The sequence below is a fragment of the Elgaria multicarinata genome, chromosome 18, assembly GCF_023053635.1.
Source record: "Elgaria multicarinata webbii isolate HBS135686 ecotype San Diego chromosome 18, rElgMul1.1.pri, whole genome shotgun sequence".
NCBI lineage: Eukaryota > Metazoa > Chordata > Lepidosauria > Squamata > Anguidae > Elgaria > Elgaria multicarinata.
The window spans coordinates 17,987,553-18,009,357 of record NC_086188.1 but is presented as its reverse complement, the minus strand read 5'-3'; the positions used below and the strand labels follow the sequence as shown (position 1 = coordinate 18,009,357).

At 41.5% G+C, this 21,805-nt stretch overlaps 1 protein-coding gene across 5 annotated transcripts in view; it reads left to right on the top strand.

Moving 5' to 3' along the window:
- The first annotated feature begins 3,322 nt into the window (after nt 1-3,322).
- Nucleotides 3,323-21,805, top strand: part of MTMR3 (myotubularin related protein 3) — an 82,279-nt gene continuing 63,796 nt past the window's right edge. For 3 of the 5 annotated variants that reach the window (XM_063144204.1, XM_063144205.1, XM_063144200.1), the window contains exon 1: nt 3,323-3,483. The gene's annotated coding sequence lies outside the window, so the exon portion shown is untranslated. The remainder of the gene's footprint in view (nt 3,484-21,805) is intronic. The other 2 variants (XM_063144206.1, XM_063144203.1) reach the window with 1 other exon arrangement.

Here is a 21,805-nt window from a genome sequence, read left to right as displayed (position 1 = left end):
GAAATAAGCAATACCAACTTGCATGCATTTTTATGCAGCAAAGGTGCCGATTAGTATGGTGCACTAGTATATTCCCCTTCTGTCGTATCCGTGTATGCACACCACGGTCAAGGGATCATACAGGTACTGCGCATGTGCAGTACGCATAATTGGGTCGAAACAGCTGATTCCACGTCACTTCCAGTGACGCGGCTGCACCTGAAGTGACGCATTTGAGAAATTCCATGGGTGCAGTTTTTTGATAGAACCGCCGCTCGATCGCAGCTCGACAAAATTGGTTCAATGTGAAAAGTCTTGGGAATGTATGTTATTATCTTGCAAATCATATATTTTAAAAAATATAAATGAAAAGTTTTCATTTATATGTATGTTGTGTCCCCATACATTTCGTTATTACAATTTATGTATGTGTCCGTATCTCTTATAAGGGGTTAGTTTAACCTTCGGTTTGCTAGTAAAACTGAATTACTGTGTCGCGAAATGATGCATGTCTAAAAAGTGTGTCACCAACATGAAAAGTTTGGAAAGCTCTGATCTAGGGGATCCAGTGCTCAGGCAGGGGTGAACCCTGGATGATCCCAGGATAAACCTTAGGTCTAGCTGTGGCCACAGCATCCCACTGAATCGCAGCTCCCTGGAAGCAACATAACCAGAGAGAATCATGATTGAGGGCTTTTCTGGAAGCATTTAGCCAGCCAAGGTGGCTGTCTGTCTGATCTGGGTGGCAAGATGCCAGACCAAACGGGCCTTTGGATTAATCCAGTAATACCCTTCTTATATTTTCATGGACTCTTATAGAGTTGCCCATTTCATCAATGCATGAAGTTACATGAAGGGACATTACACCCTTGGAACTTGAAGAACTGGACAGGCAGGTCTCAAATAAATAAAAGTTACAGGGTTGTAAAAAGAAAAGGGGTGCATGGGATTCAAAGACCATGGCACAAGCTGTGCCTCTTTTTTCCTGTATTTGTGTGGGAGAACACATGCGTACAAAACGGAAATGCAGCTGTTTGGACAGTAAGAAAACTTCCACAATTGTGACACCTTAAAGACCAACACATCTGAGGGGGCATTAAGATGCTTTGCTGGTTTTGCTGCAGCTCATTAACACTATTACCCCTCTGAAAATGGTTACCTTTATTATAGATAAACTATCTATCAAAGATTTCACCGTAGGCTTTTATTATCTTATGTTTGTGGTTTGCAATTTTTGTGAACCACCCAAAGAGCTTTGGCTCTGAGGCAGCATAGAAATGAAATGAAAATAACTAAAACAATATCTTATCTGTCTTTTGGCTTTATTCTGACACATGCCTCTGATGAAAAGACACCACCATCACCTCTCAAAGCTTGTTCCACAACCTTTTCGAAGCCACAGCTATTTTTTTTTTAATTTTGCCAAACACATTGAAGATACAACGTAAATGTTATCCCATTAAATGAAGTTGTGTTAAAATTGTTTGTGAAGTTATTTCAATATTGAAAATCACTAAAAAAACAAAACCCAGAACAAAAACAAAACTAATGTGGGCTTTCTGTTTCATCATTCTGTTTTACAGAGCAACCTTCAGGCTGCTGGCATTAAGTTGGATAAAAACAAGATGCATGAAGGGAATGCAGATTCAGACTGCAAAAATGGTTTATATTTGGATCGAAAGAGAGCAGGTAAAAAGTCTTTTTCTTTTCAAAATTAAAAACACACACATGAGAACTTTATATGCACTTCCCGGGGGGCCCTTATAGCATTTCAAGGCCATTAAGCAAGCCATCAAGCTAAAGATTAGGGGAGGGCATCTCTTCCCTTGACAAATCACCAATAACACACATGCTCTGTGTTCTTGAATATAAGGCACTCGATATCAGTACAATTCTCATAATAGCTGATGTATGTTTGGTTACAAAACTGTTGTTTTCATTACATTGAACAAACATTCCTAATTACCGTATTTCTTCGATTCTAAGACGCCATCGATTGTAAGACGCACACTAATTTCAGTACCACCAACAGAAAAAAAGCTTTGATTCTAAGAAATAATAAACGCACCCGCGATTCGAAGATGCACCCCGTTTTTAGAGATGTTTATATGGGAAAAAAGTGTGTCTTAGAATCAAAGAAATACGGTATACTCAGGACATGCCTGCAGATATGCAGTCTAAGAATCCAAACGAGACACATCAGGGAGGAAAGGAAAGTTAAATGGGGAGAAGGTCATTTGGAATTAACAAATGTATTTAAGGAGATGCTGAATTGTAAAAAGAGAGTAAGGGCTCATCTACACCAAGCAGGATATTCCACTATGAAAGCGGTATATAAAAAGAAGGAGCCACACTACTGCTTTATAGTGGTCATGAAGTGCACTGACAGCTGTTGGGGCCCATTGACACGTCTACACCAAGCAGGATATAACTAGGGTGACCATATGAAAAGGAGGACAGGGCTCCTGTATCTTTAACAGTTGCATAGAAAAGGGAATTTCAGCAGGTGTCATTTGTATACATGGAGAACCTGGTGAAATTTCCTCTTCATCACAACAGTTAAAGTGCAGGAGCTATACTAGAGTGACCAGATTTAAAAGAGGGCAGGGCACCTGCAGCTTTAACTGTTGTGATGAAGAGGGAATTTCACCAGGTTCTCCATATATACAAATGACACCTGCTGAAATTCCCTTTTCAATACAACTGTTAAAGATACAGGAGCCCTGTCCTCCTCCTTTTCATATGGTCACCCTAATATAACACTATGAAAGCGGTTTGTGTCATGGCTCACAACAGTTGCCACTGCACTTCCATACCACTATAGAGCAGTAGTGTGGCTCCTGCCTTTTATATACCACTTTCATAGTGGACTATGAGCCCATTATTTTGAGCTATGCTCTGGAACTTTATTTCGGTGTGTTAAACGGAGGCGGAGGTCCGACGACCGGATGGGCGATGAAACCGAATTCACCTCTTCGCCTTCTGAACCACGTTTCCCCTCAGTTCTGCGTGAGGGGAGACTTCTTCCCTCGGCCGAGGCGACTTCTGTCAGCTGTGAGGAGAAGGAGGAGGAGATGGCTCTGTGGGTTGGAGCCAGCGGCTTAGTCATAATGGGGAGGAAGTGAAGGAAACGCCGCCGCCGCCGCCACCCGCGGCTCTTCAGGCAGCTGGAGAAACCTGCCGAAAGCTGGGCTGGAAGGAGACGCGCCCCCGACCCGCCCTTCGGTTCCCTCAGGCGGGCTTGAGCGAAGGGAGGCCCTGGCGCTCTTCCCGCCCTCCATTGCTGCTCCTCCTCCTCCTCCTCTCCCCGCCTTCGGTGTGTGGCCCCGGCCGCCATGTTGTTGTGGTTGTGAGGAGGGAGGCGGAGGCAGAGCCACCAAGCAGAAGCGACGACGAGGGGAAGCCGAGCGACCACCCCCCTCCGAGCCGCCGCTGCCGCCGCCGCGCCCCGTTGGGGGGTGGGGAGGGACCCGCGCCATGGCCGGACGCCGCCGACGCCGCCGGGTAAGGAGGACGACGAGGAGGAGGAGGAGGAGGCGGCGGCCGCCGAGGAGCCCGAGTGGGGAAGGACGGGCGGAGGAGCGGGGCCCGGGCCTGGCATTGCCGAGCCACCCCGGGCTGTCAGCGGGGCAGGCGGAGACCCAGCTGGGCCCGCCCGGGCCAACGGGGCCTTTGAGTGGCCTTCAGGGCCGCCGCCGCCGCTTCTGTGGGATTCCTGCTTCCCCGGCAGCCCCCCACCACCACTCCTGCCCTTTATAAAAGTCTTTCCCCTGTCAGAGGCAGGAAGGAGGGTGGTGTCTTGCTCTGTTGTCAGTTGTGGTGGTGGTGATTATTGCCTGTTGTTGTTGTGGTTGTGGTTGCCTTCGTAAATAATAGGGGGAGGGGGCAAGCCTGGCCCCATTCCTGCTGCTTTGCATGGACACCTCGCTGGGTTAAGAGTTGTCAAATGCATTCGGGAGCTGCGGACAGCGGCGACCCTGGACCGCGCAGTGCTCAGAAGTGAGCCCCCATTTAGTTCAGTGGGAACCACTCCCAGGGAAGTGTGTGTAGGATTGCAGCCTCAGACGGCCAACTAGGAAGGTGTCTTAAATTGAGGTGTCTGGATCAAGATCCTGCCTCTCTCAGCCTCGCGCGAGTTGTCATATGAGGGTAGCAACCCTGTCGCCTAGGTCAGGGGTGTTGTGAGGTGGCGAGTGGGGCTGAGAGTATAGTCGCCCCACTTCAGGCCGCCCACCCAGTGGGTTTGTGTTTGGGGTGGAGTCGGGGATTGCCTGCTTAGAGTGTAGCCTGGTCCTCTGTGGCTTTGTTCAGAAGTCAAACCCCAGTGAATTCAATGAGTGCACCTTGCAGCCCAATCCGAGATGTTATTTAGGCCGTAGCTAGACCTAAGGTTTATCCCCGGATCATCCCGGGTTCGCCCCTGCCTGAGCGCTGGATGCCCTGTGTGGCACTTAGATGAACAGGTTTGACCCCAGGACAATCCTGGGATAGACCTTAGGTCTAGCTACGGCCTTAGTCAAAGGTGAGGCTTGCTGAACTCAGTGGGGCTTAGTTTTGAGTTAAGGGTGCACAGGATCACAACTTCAGTGTCATAACCATGATGGAATGTATGTATAACGCATAAATGTGTGTAAATAAATAAATACGAGGTGTACTTGGCTGAGCGCATCCACATTTTAGGCCTGTGACTGATTCTTTGTACGGCAGAAGACTTTTTCGCTTTCTCTCACGAAGTGTGTTTCTCCCCTCTTTTTCATCCCCAGAGCTAGGAGTTTGTCTTTTTAATCTTCTTGACCATCCTCCAAGTCAGTGTTGTTATCACTGTCAATAAGTCGCCTTTGTGCTCCATAGTAATTAATCCAGAGCAACTCCCATCTTGTGCTTCACTACTTGCCATCACCCGTGTAGTATTTACAGCACACTGAAAAGGGTGTGGGGGAAAAATCCACTCTTTGTGTCTCTGTAATCTATGCTGTGATTGAAGCCGGCTTCTAAATCACCACTCTCCAGGTTGCCTGTGGCAAGTATAAATAATCCCAGATGGCTAGGAAGGGAGTATAACAAAAAGTCTGCTCTTAATGTCTTACAAGCCACAAATGACTAAACATGAGTATATATGGACACGCTGGCTAGTACATATTTTTGATGACTACTAAGTTTTGGATATTTATGTGCAAGTCTGCATTAAAGGATGATAAAGGATAACTAATGTCTATTAAGTGATCTAAAAATGTGCCTATAGGCTTGTAATGTTAGAATCCTCCTTTTTCTGCACAACTCTTTGCAAAGATGCTACCGGTTGTACGAAGGTGACTTTTGTATAGATTATGACCTGCGTTGTGCTGGATACCTGCATATGAAAAGAGTTAAGACTTTCTTCTGAGGGAGCCTAACTTAACCACCTACCCCCATGGCCTCCCTGCCCTCACACCTCCCAGTTTACAAAAGGACCACATGACCCCTATGTAGGTGCACAGTGTTCTCTAATGTAGATGTTAATTTTTCTGACTTCCTATTCTTATGTGGCATGTTAGATTTTGTCAATAGATAGTAGTGACATAGAGCCTAGAAAAGTGACTGGAACCCATTCTTTGGGATGACAAGGATTATTTTGTGTGGGGAGGCTGGATTCTACAACTGCAAGTGTGTGATTAGTAAACGTCAGAATGGGAACTTCAAATCATGGGGCTCTATTTTTGCTCTTTTGTTATGTAAGTTATGCTGGAGACACATACTTCATTTATATTGTATTGGATGTGGGGTGCAGTGTGACATGCTACGTAGAGAAGATACTGGTATGAGACAGATTAATTTAAAGTGTTCAGGTGAGATTCCCTTTTATTTTAGATTTAAAGAAGCTCTTCAAGTTTGTCTTGAAAACTAGCAGCATGTGGTAGGTTCAGATTTTCTTGCATTTAATATTGCTGAACTTTCTTGTTTTTGAAGGGAATTTAGTTCTGTACTCAGTACTATGAGCTTCATAGTATTTTCCAGAAGAAGCTTTGAGCATGTGTTAGTAGATCTGGAGTTGAATTTTGTACACATCAATTAAAAGGCCAGACTCAGACACACATTCCGACCCTATGCATGTTTAACTGTAAGTACCTATCTGCAAAGTAGGTATTTTAGAAAATGGTTCGTTAAAATGTTTCTTTGTGTATAATTGCATGGGAGTTGAAGTGATGCTGTTACCAAAATGCTGTTGGTAACAGATGCTGTTACTAAAATATCACTTCTAAACAGAAATTTCCAGTTGCATTCCTAAGGCTGCAGTCCTATGCACATTTATCTGGGAGTAGGCCTATTTGAACACAGCACAACATACTTCCACATAAACATGCATGGGATTGGAATGCGTGTCTTGGGTCTGGCCTTTTAATTGATGTGTACAAAATTCAACCCCAGATCCACTAACACATGCTCAAAGCTCCTTGTACTCTATATTTTCAGAAACCATGTGAATGCCCATCAGGAGTGCATAAGTTCCTCCTTGAATATCATTTGTAGAGCGTGGAACTGCTGCTTCCTCTCAGCTGACAGGAAAGTCTCAGCAAATGCTGACTGCTTAAATATTCAATATGGTTTCCATATCTTCAGATTTCTATTCATTATGACATGGTGGATTACCACTGGTGCTTCTTTTCTTCATCTTACTGCTTTAAAAACCCAGAACTGGAAATATCAGTACTTGAAGTTTAGATACTAGTAGGTGTTTGAAAACAGCAGGGTATTTCAGATGTATAGAGAAAAGTGATTAAATGGGCAAATGCTACATGAGAAGGTCTGTCAAGTTTCCATGTGTGAGAGGGTGGTGGATGGAGAAGTAACAATATAGAGAGATTTGTGAGGTGACTGTTGTGGATGGGGGTAATTTACATAGCTTCAAACGGTTGAATACTGCTTGGTTAGTCGAAGGTTGGAATTGCTGTCTGCTGTGTCATTTCATGTGGCAGTGAGGGAGTGCATGGTGCCATGTTGAGCTGTGTATTGATGTTGTATAACTGCAGAGGTGTTAAAAGAAAGTGAGGGATGGAGGGGAGCTAAGATGAATGCAGAAGGGATAGTTATTGTTCAAGGGCAAAATTGCAGGTTGCTGTTAGGCGTAAGGGAATACATAATCAGGTATGAGGAAGGAAGGCCCTCCACCTTTGATATTTTATGTAAATTTTGCAGCTTGTTGAAGAGTGATTCCAGCTGACTCTGATCATGCAATGAAGTGCTTTTTAAGGGGTAAAAAAGTTTAAAATCTTAGTAAATGTGTATACACACACACACACACGATTGTTCTAGAACATAGAAACCTGTCTTATACCAAGTCGGACCATTTGTCCATCTAGTTCAAGATTGCACTGACAGCCAGTGGTCTCCAGGTTTTGGAGAAGGGTCTTCTCCAGCTCTACCTGGAGATAACAGGGATTGACTTGGACCTTTTGGACTTGGAGCATGTACTCTGCTGAACAAAGGCTTTCCCCATAATATTATTCCATATCTATTTCCATATAAGTTCCATATCTATTTCCATATAAGTTTGGGAGGCGGAAAATGTAACATCCTTCAAATGCCTTCCCAAAACATATCTTTTTAGACCACCTTTCCCTGAACTATAACGTATTCTGGTTTTATATGATTTTCTGGTTTTATTATGTGTTCAGAAGAGGGCAACCAGGATGATCAGGGGACTGGAAACAAAGCCCTATGAAGAGAGACTGAAAGAACTGGGCATGTTTAGCCTGGAGAAGAGAAGACTGTGGGGAGACATGAGAGCACTCTTCAAATACTTAAAAAGTTGTCACACAGAGGAGGGCCAGGATCTCTTCTCGATAATCCCAGAGCGCAGGACACGGAATAACAGGCTCAAGTGACAGGAAGCCAGATTCCGGCTGGATATCAGGAAAAACGTCCTGACTGTTAGAGCAGTACGACAATGGAATCAGTTGCCTGGTGAGGTGGTGACCTCTCCCACACTAGAGGCCTTCAGGAGGCAGCTGGACAACCATCTGTCAGGGATGCTTTCGGGTGGATTCCTGCATTGAGCAGGGGGTTGGACTCGATGGCCTTGTAGGCCCCTTCCAACTCTGCTATTCTATGATTCTATGATATTTTAACATTTTTATAAGTTTAAATATTGACTTTTGTATATTATAGTTTTAACTGTAAACTGACCAGAGAGGGGCTTTTGGGCAGTATAAAAATGTAATAAATAATAAATACTCCTAAGCACCTTAGAGGTGGCATGTATGCCATGCTATATGGCACATCACTTGGTACTGTAGTTCCTCATTAAGGGAGGAGAGGACTGACAGTGAATTAAAGAACGAAGGCATACTGCTCCCTTAGATCATACATGACTTAATTTATTCTATCAGAGATTTTAAGATTACTTCAGAGGTTTCTTCAGGCTGATTCCAATTTAACAATCACTCCTTCAGTGTATTTACAGAAACCTGAGACTGTTATCACAGTTCCAAACTTGGGACGCCAACACATAAGGTGGGAAAAGGGAGACTCCTCTGCCCGGGCTGCAATTATTTTCTGAAGTACTCTCCAGTGTTATGGAGACACTTTTTTCTTCCCTCCTATCTGACTCAGTGCATGTGAAATCTTGGTTGTGACCAGCCATAGTACAGAAACCATCGTTTGAGCTTCCAAAGATAGAACAGGCAACGTGGATTTATACCTTTCATTTTCAGTCTTTCCAGCACTTCATTTCATAAGTTCACTCCTATCTCCTTGGTGCTACCACTGAAGCCATGCCTGTAACTATGGTTTGTTAATACAGTTCATGTCAAACCTATAGTTAAAGTTCCTTAACTATGGTTTTCTGTGACATCTGAACTGAATATATCTGTTGAAGTTGAGAGTTAATTCCTTAGAAAAGAGTGTTGCTTCTTCTGTGGCTGATATGTTCAGACTGACTGGAGTATTGTGCTTCAGGTTAGTTACCAGGAACGACGAGCAGGATGAGATCCTGATCATTTATTATTTTCAGATTACTTCATTCCTTGGTTATTCATTCCCTGATTATTTCCTGGTTCATGCCTGGTTATTTAAGTAAATCACATCCCTATTGGGATACTTTAATTAGGAATGTAATCAAATCCACAAAAGGGTCCATGAATGTGACTTTATTCCCATGAGCACAGTATATAATTCTCACTGTTCTGTAAAGTGCTTGTTCTATGCATTGTGACATCATCTGTTTTAAAACGACAATCTGATGTTCTATATGCCTTTTTTTCAGACTCTGGGAATAGCCTCAATAGTTGGCTGCATGTGCACCTTTCTGCTTGTTCTAGACAGGTATAGTTCCATAGCAAGTATAGTTCTGTAGCAGGTATAGTTCTGCTGTTTTTCAAGCCTTGAATTCCCCAGTCTGTCCAGTTAGGGCTGGGAAAACCCCTGTTGAACTGGAGAGCCGTTGCCAGTCAGTGAAGATAACACTAAATTATATGTACTGGTGGTTTGAATTGGTGTGCAAAGAAATTTCCTATATTCGTATGCATTCCAAGTGGAGCTGCTATAATGAGAGGAAGATCATGTTGGTAGTTATCTGGCTGGGGAGTCAAGATGGTTATCAAAATGAATTGGATTGTACTCTAGTTTTGTCCTTTTAGTCTCATTTTTGTTCTGTTCTACATACTGGTTTGTTTAAACTATGTTTTGTTTGGTCTGGGAACCACGCTAGCAGTTTAAAAGTTGGCCAGTAGGTTACACACAGAAACATGAATGTAGCACCATCTGTGTATATAGAATGAGAGGGAAGTTGCTGCTTCAAGGGACTTAATTAAAAAAAAAAAAAAACTAGACACAAGAGACAACCAAGGAAGGGAAATGGAAGTGGGATAAATATGTAAGTGTAGTAATTGTTCCAATATAGGTATGTTACCCCCCCCCAACATATATATCCACTTGCACTCTCATAAGCATATCACAAGCCTGAATAAACTCACTTAAGCCTGAGCCCTGGTTAGCTTGAAGCCATACAGCCCCCAACTGAGTTGCCATCCCATGTGATCTGGGAAGCTTGAACCCTATTTGAACAGGGCCTCGTTGCTTCATCTGCAGCCTCTATTTCCTGTATACCATACCCTTTCCCCAAAGTTACTCTTGATTGGGGTTGGCAATAGAAATAGAGTGGGTGATGGCAGTGAAGGACTCAAATTTAAGGCCTAGCCTTAAATTGGGAAACATGGGAAATGAAATGTCTGTTATTCTCCAGCTCTCGGGATGCTCTTCATTGATGCTGGGAAGCTTTGGGAGCTAAATTTCCTAAGCTTCCAAATGACAGTGAATTGAGAGTTGTCTCTTCTCTCAGACCCCTTATCAGACAAATGCCCAATTCATAGGTTAGTGTGATGTCTGAACCCAGACACTTTGGGTTATTCATAGGTTAAACAACCCCAATTTAACCCATGGTTTGTTCTTAGATTTTATTTGAGTTGTTTAATCCATGAATAACCCAAACTATCTGGGTTCATATGTCATTTAACAACCTATGAATCGTGCGTTCATAGGTTGTTGATGCAAAATGGAAGTGGTTTGTTCACAGCACATATCTCCCCAAATTGTGGATTAATTAAACTGTTACTGAATGCCACCATTAAATATGAACAGCCCCATTATCTTTAAAAAAGGAGGAGCCATGGTTCTGTTGCCTGTATGCTTCCAAGAGTTTTATTTATTTATTTATTTATTACATTTCTATACCGCCCAATAGCCGGAGCTCTCTGGGCGGTTCACAAAATAAAGATTAAGCCTGGCTGCTAGAACAAAAAACAGCAACTTAATCATCTAAAGAAATGGGGCAAAGAAATTGCAGTGACTTACTTCATTTAGAGGAAATCATGTCACCTTAATCCTCCATTGGTAGGGCAAACTGTTTGGTGGAGGATAATGCATTGGATTGAAACACATTTATATTTCATGTGGAGTTCACATGAACGGTAAATAAATAAATTGGAGAAATATACTTTAGAAGGTGCTAATAAGGTTGGTTGATATTTCCAGACAGACTAGAAGAAGGTTCTACAGGGATCTTGCTTGAGTCAATTTTGTTGTGTGTGGCTTAAATGAATGGAATCAAGTGGGTAACATAGGGTTGCCTCCCACCGAATGGGTAACCTGGGCTGTACCGCCTCTTCATTCTGCAAGTGGGGCTCACATAATGAAATGCTCCTCAACAGGAAAAAGTTTGTTGCACATTAAAAACCAGGGAGACAGGTTCTAGCCTGCCATTCTCCCTAATTTGCTAGTTATGTCCAAGGGAAGCATCCTATCATGTGATCCTCACCTGCAGTCTAACCACCTCTGTGGGAGCAAGGCGTTAGATTTGCGGATGATACAAAACCGGGATGAACTGCAAAACAACCCATGAATTGTCATTATGTGTGTACCAGGTCAATGAAACCATTGTGATACTAAACACAGAAAATACAAATGCAGGTTTGCAAGGCATTAACACATATGGGATTAGTTGGAATATTCTGTCCTTTTTTGTGGAAGTTTCAAAACAGCAGTGAGCAGTTCTGAATGCACAACGCATAGCGATTGGTATGTTTTAGAGAAAATTAAAGAGTGAGGCAGGGCAGAAAATGCAAGATTAGGCGTTCCGAAGATTAAATAGGTGGCTATTATAATTTTGTAAATAGCCACTTGTCTACTTCTTTGCAGTGAGGAAGAAAATCAAGCAAGCAATTTTTAGAGTTTAAAAAAATGGATGAGAATGGGCTTACAAAACTTGATTGAGCTTACAAAAGCTTGCAAATAATTGAAGCCCCTTCCTCCTTCAGAACTAGGACAGTCACCAGCCCTATATTATTGTTAGATGAAAGCATCATGGAAGAAAGCATCAAATTCCAATCTTTGGGTTTCTTATTTCCATGTCAGTCTGCTTTTCAGACTCCCCCCCCCCCGTTACTTTGTCAGACTTTAAAGTGGTCTGCCTTGTGTGCTTTAAACATAAACACCATGTGCAATTGTAAACAGTGTGTCTTCTCAATTCTAGTTTATGAAACCTGCTGTTTTGTTGTGTTCCTGTTAATAAATTAATAGATCATTGTAACTAATTGCTCAGACTAAGAAAAGAACTCTGAGGGTGTTGAAGGTAGAGATGCAAAATTTCCAGAAATTTTGAAGCCATTGAAAAAATGTTTTTTCCCATTTTTTTTGGGGTGGGGGGAAATGAAAATTTTGGGAAAAATTGAAAAAAATGCCATATTAACACTTTTTACAGATTGAAAGTCACTTTGCTACTTTAGGAACATAAAATGTAATTATGTACAAGCTGGTTTGGAATAAATTTATCACATTTGGTATATTAAAAGTACATTGTATTCAAACAATTATTACAAATTGAATTTCGTTTTTAATTTTTAATTATTATTTTTTTGGTAACAAATGGAGCTACAATCTCCTGAACTGTAAGAAACACCTGAACTGTAAGGAACCTCTTTGGTTTTGCCGGTTTATGAGGAGCAGGCAAAAAACAATTAAAAAACAACAGAAGAAGAACTCATCAACATTAATAACAAAGGAAATTATTTATGTCTCCGCTAGTCCTCCAGTGTCAAGCACACATTCCCATAAAAAGAACAGAGGAAAAAGGGGGACCAAGACTCAATATGCATGAAATTTAATCAGACTCATTTTCTGAGCTATAGCGATCACTATTGGTTTCAGCTTCAATGGCAGTGCCCCCTAGAGGCAGAAATGCATCTTGCTTTTGCATTTGAGAGTTGTAGTCTCAGTTTGCAACCTAGGACTTGCTTGTCCTCGGTGCACAGAAATCGTAATAATCTGATACTGTACATAGCTTTTGGAAATCATTTGGAGAAGTAAATATATGAACACCTTGTCTTAAACATTTTACTCATCATGCTAAAATAAAACATTCCATAATCCATTTTTTCTTCATTTTTTTTCAATTTTTCAGAAAAAACCAAAAAAGCTTTTAGAAAAAACCAGGGGGGAATGTTTCCCCCCGATTTTCCCCCCAGGTCTTCACATCTCTAGTTGAAGGAATCTAAAAGAAATAGGAAGAAAACCTGAAGGAATAGTTGGGTTTATATAGCCCAAGAAAGACTATTTCTCTAACTTTTGTGAGCTTGTTTGCAAGTCTATTACAATGCTGGCTGTTCTCAAATGTATAAAAGGTACCAGAAAGGAAAGAGAAAAAACTGTTCAAATGATCCACTGAAGATAGGTTAAGAAGTAGGGGGCTTAAACTACAGGAAGCTAGATTAAACATTAGGAGAAAAACTTCATAGCTATAATAGCTATAACTGACACTCGTGTGATTTTTTTTTCTTGTATGCTGCCTTGAGAAGGCTCTACCCTTAAAGATGGCCTCAAAATAATTTTAGATTTTTATTTATTTATTTTATTTATTTATCATACTTATACCCTGCTCCTCGAAAAAAGGCTCTCGGAGCAGCTTACACTTAGCAAAAAAGACAGTCCCTGCCCTCAGGCTTACAATCTAATAAAGACATGACACACAAGGAAAAGGAGTCAAGGAGGGAGGGAGGTAGATTAGATAGAATAGCAATGTAGTAATAAGCTGCTTAATGGAATGTGGATTTTACAAACTTGAGATGATGATCTTGTGTCCCTTTCAGTTTCAATTCCGTAGATAGGTTTACTTTAATTTTAAAAAAATCAAACAGGTTTTCAGTGTTCTACTCTTCCGGGGAGCAAATTCGCTACCTTTTGAGATGATATTTCTGTTTGAATTGGGATCGTTGTATTGCTGATGGCCAACATTTTTAGCAAGTGTGCAACTGATCAAAAGCAAGAGTGTGTGTGCCATCCTAGTGTGTGCTTCAGTACATATGTGGTCTACCAGTACCGTGATGTAGTTTGACTTCGTCTGTTGAGCCAAGTGGCTGTGTAGCACAGAGCGATTGGCAGGAAACCAGGCGTGACTCATGGGGTGTCTCTACACAAGATAATTTAAAACCAATCTTCAACCTGCTTTCAGTGTTGCTCCCTTATATACTACCTCATCTCTATATGGGTCGATTTTACAAGAGTGGGTAACATGAGGCGCAAAGTGCCCCTCTTCCTTTCCTTGTGGCCCTCAGTGATTATCCACAAACTGTGATCTGAGTCCAGCCCCATTTCAATGGGTGGTGGCAGTCAGATGTGTTGTGCCTGTGTGTTGTGGGGGACCGGGATGGGCCTTCCAAGATAAGGCAATGCGTTATTTTTAATATATATTGCGATTAAATTATTTTATACTCTGCCTGTTGTTACAAGGAGACGTAAAATATTTAAACATTTTAAAACAGTGAATAAAAAACAATGCGCTACTCAGCAGCAGTTATGTTACCCACAGGGCTTTTTAAAATTTTTTTGCAAAGGTGAGCAGTGAGGTGTGTGCGCAAAAGGTCTTCCTTGAGGAAGGCATTCCACAACTTCGGTGCTGCTGTCGGAAAACCAGGATACATGCATCTAATTGCCAGTGGAAGTAGTCTTGTGGGTCTTCTGTCCCAATCCCAACAAAGTGATTGGAGAAAGAAAAGGAGTGGATGGGCTGTTTGAGTAGGGTGACCATATGTAAAGGAGGACAGGGCTCCTGTATCTTTAACTGTTGCATAGAAAAGGGAATTTCAGCAGTTGTCATTTGTATATATGGGGAACCTGGTGAAATTCCATCTTCATCACAACAGTTAAAGCTGCATTGCCCTGCCCTCTTTTAAATCTGGTCACTCTAGTATAGCTCCTACAGCTTTAACTGTTGTGATGAAGAGGGAATTTCACCAGGTTCTCCATATATACAAATGACACCTGCTGAAATTCCCTTTTCTGTGCAACAGTTAAAGATACAGGAGCCCTGTCCTCCTTTACATATGGTCACCCTATGTTTGAGCATATGCAAGAATACTTGCAACTGTGCATAGAAGCAGCAGTTTATGTACCTGCTTCTGGTGTGTTTAGAGGAGCATGTCTTTTAAAGTGTTTCACTGAAAGATTTGTTTATGTCATACAATTCATTAAATTAGCACACAAGGAAAATCGATGACTGAAGAGAACAGACAGAGGTAGAGAACCATGTTTGAGAGGGGAAGGGAAAAGGAGCCGAAAAGAGGATGGGGTGGGTGGAATGAAGACAGGAGTCAGGAAAACGAACCATTGCTTAAAATCCAATGTTAGTCCTATGTAGAGTAGACCTATTGAAATGAATGGGACTTAAGTTCGTTATGGGTCTACTCTACATAGGACTAACGATGACACGCTAAGCCACAGTGGTTAAGCATTTTGAGCTAAACATTATGGCTTAGCATGTCGTGTGAACCATTCTTAACCATGGTGGCTACATAACCATGGTTTAAACATGCCCACTAACTGTTTGCTGCAAAAGGGTTAGCATCCTAACCATGGCTTAGCATATTGTCTGAACAGACGCGTTGAATACTACCCAGAATCTTTGATCTGGGGCCGGACTAAGGATAGTAAAATTTGATGCATGTAGTTTGGACTTGCTGGGCAGCCTAATCATTTGATAGAGTATGTTTCATCTCCTTTGAAGGGTATGAGCCAAGAATGAGCTTTATTTAACTTTAAAAGTTTGGTGTTTTGAAGAAGAAGCTAAACAGCTATTTCTAATAGTAGCAATATTGGTTGCAATCTCCAAAATAATCTGTCTTGGATTTACTTCCTGAAATGTGCTGTCACCTTGTGGCAATTTGGTACAGTTGGTACTGACTACAACAGGGGTATGCGTATTTATAATCTACTAGTAACTTTAACCTTGCAATTTTATTATACATTAAATTTAATGTTTCTATAAATTTTAAATAACATGGTTTTAAATTTGTAATTTTGCATTGCTGCTCTTTTTATCTGGTTGAGCTTTTATATTGTATTTTATATGATGGTTTTATACTGTTGTTTTATACTTTGAATGGTTTTAATTTTTGTGAACCGCCCAGAGAGCTACGGCTATTGGGCGGTATAGAAATGTAATAAATAAATAAATAAATAAATAAATAAAATCTTCATAGTAGAATTTGGTCAACTGCAGGCATCTGACTTAAAGTTACTAGTTACATACCCCTTGTTAATGTTGACATGCATTTTGACAGGAAAGTTCTTTCCATGGTGCTAATAACTACCATAGTTATTAACTACCAGCCCTTGCCCCCAATAAATCAGTTTTGCTTTCATCAGTGATTGCATTCACAAGGCATGCTAAACCATGCTTTAGTGCTATTTCCATAAGCAGGAATGAGCCTCAGCAAGCCTCAGGTCTGCATGCTCCTTCTCTTCTTTGTGTTTCTGGTTAGCCATGCCAAACCATGCGTTATGAAGTTTGTTGAAATGAAACAAAGGCCCTTTCTACACCTAAGGGTTATCCCAGGAAAATGGAGGGATCATCCCTGCCTGCTGCCGGGATCCCCTGTGTGTCATTTAGATGCATAGGAACGATCCAGGGATGATCCTGGGGGAAAAGGCAGGTGTAGAAATGGCCAAAGTTAATTTAAAGTTAGTTTAACTATAAGTCTAGGTCCAGATGGCTCTAATTGCAAGTGAAAACTTCCAAATTAGTCTTGACTGCACAGGAGGAGGCAAGTGGATGGGGGGAACACGTAAGCTCGGAGTTCACTATAGCGCTCCATTTTGAGCTAAAACGTTGGTTAGCTTGGTGCGTGGACACAGCCAGTGAGAAAGGGAATTTCGGCATAATATACTGTATACCTCTACTTCAGAGCACTACAGAAAACCCAGAGCTTTTTAAAACAGCAGTGTTGAAGTTGGCTTCTCCAGCTTTCTAGAGAAGAACTAAGTTGTGTATGTGGGGGAAAACCAACGAATCCAGTACTAAGTACTTTTTTTAGAACAGACGTGCAATTTAAAAGTGCTCAGGGTAAATTGCACAATACTTTCATTGTTACAGTTCTATAGCGTGGGCTTGTTCAAGGTGGAAATCAGCACATTGTAGAATTTCTTTGGTTTATATATTTATATTGAATTATTTATGATATTGATTGCCTGATAACATGAATAGGACTAATAATGTACAGGATTATGTAGACCAGCCTTGTATTGGAAGCACTAACTTGGCAGTCGGAGTTGACTAGGAACTGCATGTAGGCAGAAGAAGGTGCTCTCTGCAAGGCCGGCTCTATGTCTGAAGAGATTCTGGCCAAAGTGGGCTGCCTCGTCTGCCAATTGTTTTAAATATTAGCTGTTTTTATGTTTTTAATGTTTGTGTATTGATTTTTAATGTCCAGTCTTTTAATCTTTGTAAACTGCCCAGAGAGCTTTGGCTATGGGGTGGTATACAAATGTAATAAGTAGTAGTAGTAGTAGTAATAATAATAATAATAATAATAATAATAATAAATAATAATGAGCCCTGGCTGGCATCTTGGTAGGCAGCAGTAGAAGTTGGTGGCCCAGGGGTTCCATTTTTAGTTCCTACAAAGCTCCAGAGTGGCACTAGGTGGGTGTGTTGTGGGAAATTAAAATAGGTCTGGACCCAGCCATCCTGTGCTGTTTGGGCTGCAAGGTTGGTGAAAAAAGGGTGTCCAGGACAAACATCAGTTGTGGGTCCTGCCAGGGTGCCTGGCAGCTGCCTAAGGGATGCCAAGTATTGACTCTGGCTGTCCACATGTGTTCTGGCAGCTCCCAGTGGGCAAGCATTTTTTTTAAGGCTAGCTACTTTTGTGGGCTTATTTTTACAAGGCTGATTTATGATACATATATAAATTGTGAAATAGGTTTCGATTAATACTTTTATAGTATCATCAGATTAACATCACAGTCTGTCAACTCAGCATGACGTATATACAACTTGTGATACAACTCTACTTCTTTAGGATGTAAGGAACAAAAGTCTTTAACTTGAGCTAAATATTGGCCAGCCTGGAATCACAGATTCCTATTGTCAAGCTAACAGAAGAATTTAACAGTCTTAGTCATTTACACAGGCTTCCTCATCTTCGGGTTTGAACCATTCCTTGTCCCAGGTTTTGGAGGGTGGGGGCACAGGTGTGTCATCGTTTGAGTCCCTGGAAATTTGATATGTTCGTATCTTGGAATTTAAAATATTGAGTCATTCTTTTGAAAAGCTACTGCCTGAAAAACACACACCTGATACGGTTTCTAGGAATTTGAAATATCTTTCCATCCCTTTACTCATTCATGTTCTCTCTTGTCCTTCGCATTGCTAGAGAGGATAGTTTGAGGTGTTTCACTTTAGAAAATGGTGTTTTGGCTTTGTTCTCTGTTCATGGCCCTCTCTATGTGGACTATATACAGGTACTGGGACCTTTGGGGAGTGAAGAATACTCCTATATAACCTCTGATTTATAAACAGTTATTAGAAACTAACCAGATCCTTTCTGAGTTTTTTCTCTGCTGTCATTAAGTTTAGAAACTGCTGCTGCTGCTCTCTCTCTCTCTCTCTCTCTCTCTCTCTGTGTGTGTGTGTGTGTGTGTTAATGAAAGGTTAGGTTTTTAATATTCTCTGAGGAAGGAAGGAAGGAAAGAGGAAAGTGAGTATCCTTTGGGATATCCCTTACCTTCCAGGCAGGAATTAGAGCCAGCTAAAAATCTTGTTCTTTTAGGGAATGGTTCTTACTGTTCCACAAGACCGATCCCGTCTCGCAGTCAAGGAGTCGTGTTACAGCCTGGCTCTGTAACTTCTATAGTGAAAAGATTTTGTTTGCATTTTTACTTTCATTTTAGATTTTAGTTTCATTTTTTAAAATATTTTTCTTCATTTGAGCTTGACCTCTCTCTCTCTAGCCTGGGTGGGTATTTCAGAGGGAGAACATAGTCTGTGAGCCTACTGTCTACAAATCCTTTGAGATTTGTTAGTGGGAGAGCTCCCCACGCCTGGGTTTGTCCCTCTATGGCAGTCTTATCTGGAGGGCACCAGGTTGGGGAAGGCTACTCTATGGATCTGTGCCCAACTTCCAGATAAGCTGCCTCAAGCTGGCATGAGAGTCCAGAAGCCATCATGGGCCACCAGAAAGACTGGTGAGTGTTGCCCCACCTTCTCTGAGCTGCCTGTCGCTCAGGGCTGTGTATGCTATTTATTTATTAATTATATTTATTTATTTATTTATTACATTTTTATACTGCCCAATAGCCAAGATTCTCTGGGCAGTTCAAAATTAAAACCATTTACATCAAGTCAGAACATAATATAAAGCTTTAAAAGTTAAAAAAAATGCCACATAAAACCAAAATAAGTTACAGCCCAGGGAAAGCCTGTGTGAAAAGCATGAGGCTTTCACAGTCACCAGTGAACATCTTGCTCATATAGTTGGATGAATCTTGTGTGATCACGGGTGTCTGTCTAGAGATGCCAACCAGGACTGCGGTGCCAATAAAACCCGGGCTTTCAGGCTGGGGTGGGGGCCCACTTGGCTAATTAGGTGACTCAAGGTGCCTTGATCAAAGCAGAAGCTTAAGAGATGCATCAATTGGTTAAAGATGATGGTGCAAAAATCTGGCTTTTTGCATGCTCCAGGAGGCTGTCAGAAGTTAGCATGTATTGGTACGCACAGGCAACATCTTGGCAAAGGCATTGTAAGCAGACAAAATGGGGGGGAAAGCCGATAATTTGTATCAAGTCTTCTTTTCCATGCCATGTGTTAAAAGTTAGCATGGTTTTCACAGGAGCAGCATCTTGCAATAATTGCTGTGGAAACTAGTCAATGCTAGTATCTTGGAAGCAGTAATGTAAGAGAGAACATTCCTATCAGATAGGCAGGAGCTTTGAGAATCATAGAATAGCAGAGTTGGAAGGGTCCTACAAGGCCATCGAGTCCAACCCCCTGCTCAATGCAGGAATCCACCCTAAAGCATCCCCGACAGATGGTTGCCCAGCTGCCTCTTGAAGGCCTCTAGTGTGGGAGAGCCCACAACCTCCCTAGGTAACTGATTCCATTGTTGTACTTCCATTGTCGTATGTTATCCGGTATGAAGTCATACTGGATAATATATCTGTGGGAAAAGTGATAATATTTTTGGAGAAGTTTGGCTAGAATTAGTCCCTACCTACCACTGATCAGTTTCCATTCGGGGCTACTGTTCATGGGCTGAAAGGTGTATGTCTAACTTGAGGACCAACTAGATGCAAAATAGTTAATTGCGTAGCTGCTAGTTCAATTTAAATCAGCTATCTCTCACATCAGGAGAAGGATAATCCTGCCTTTGTTAAATGCAACTGGAGAAATATATTGAGTTATAACTATAGACCATATTTGGTTCCCTGGGAGTTTATGGCAACATTTTATATTGTATTTATTTCATTCCATTTATTTCATTTTTTATTCATTGCATTTATATACCAAATGCATGAAATCTAGATGAATATTTGGTAATAGAGGGATTGTTCATTACAAACAGAGAGCTAATAGTTCTGGACTTCCAATTTGCAGTGAAATAAGGACCTGTTACATGCAATTTTGTAAGCAAATAGCACATTTGGGGGAAACTCAAATACCTCTGTCTTCACTGTTGTTCATACTGTTGGTTACAAGAATTTGCTGTGAACAGGGGCATTATCTTCTGGCTGGGTACTCCTTATAATCAAATTATGCTCTTTTGTCTATATGCAGTGAACCTTTTTTCTTTATTAGACAAGCTCCCACAGGAAGATAATGCACCTTTTCATGTTGGAAAGCGTTCTGGTACTGCCCATATTTAATTTAATTTTTTGCTAAGTAATCATTTTTTGTGATCTAATGATTTGCCCGCTACAGACATTCTTCTAGGATTTGGGTTGTATTATAGTTTAAATATAGATTGCTCTGCCCTGCCCAAACTTTGACTTGGAATCTTGGTTCAATCTTTACTGTCTCAAATGTGTTTTGGAAATACTCTGATGCACATAGATTTGCTGGATATCTCCCTAGTTCTGTGATTTACCAAATCAGATGTAAAGTCATTGAAATGTGCAGATCTTGAGCTCTGTAAATAGAAATAGAAATTTGGGTTGCTCTCAAATTTATGCTCTCCTTTTCTGAAGCTCCGAGACTTCATGAATATGAGAAAAAACACCCCACCACTTCTCAGGATTATTTGTTTAATTAAACTTTGGTTTTCATATTTAATACAGTGGTGGCAAACTTTCTGGAAAGTTTGCCAAAGCTTAAATCTGGTTATATCGTAGAGAGGCTCCCAGGACCTTGTTTTGTCTCTCATCTACAGATCAAGCTGTACTGCAAAACTGGAGAAGCAGGCGGGAATGGAGGTCCTGTCGTATTCTATGGGTTCCCATGCCTCCATCCAGGAGTGCAGTAAACATCTGCTGCTTGGGACTGCATTGCTGCAGATTTCTCCTTCCTCCTCCATGCTCCAATACCAAATTGCCACCAATTTGGATGGCTTTAAAAGGGGGTTGGATAAATTCCTGGCTATCAATGGCTAGTAGCCCTGATGGTTGTGTGCTGTCTCCAGTATTCGAGGCAGTAAGCCTGTGTGCACCAGTTGCTGGGGAACGTGGGTGGGAGGGTGCTGTTGCTCCATGTCCTGATTGTTCATCCCTGGTCGATGGCTAGTTGCCCACTGTGTGAACAGAGTGCTGGACTAGATGGACCCTGGTTTGATCCAGCATCAGGGCACTTCTTATATTCTTATCTGAAGGTCTTGTCATCTTGCTTGAGAAATATTTGATAGGTTTCTGCTCTAGAATCTGGCTGACCTTGGGGGAGAAATGACTACCAGTCAATAAAATGTGTGCCGTTTGTCTCTGCTCTTAATTAATACATGGGATCATATAATCATTCTTCAGGCAGTCATTCCACGTGTTTTTGAACTGACTGCTGAGTCTAATTTGAGTAACAGTTCTGAGTTCATTCAGTGCAGG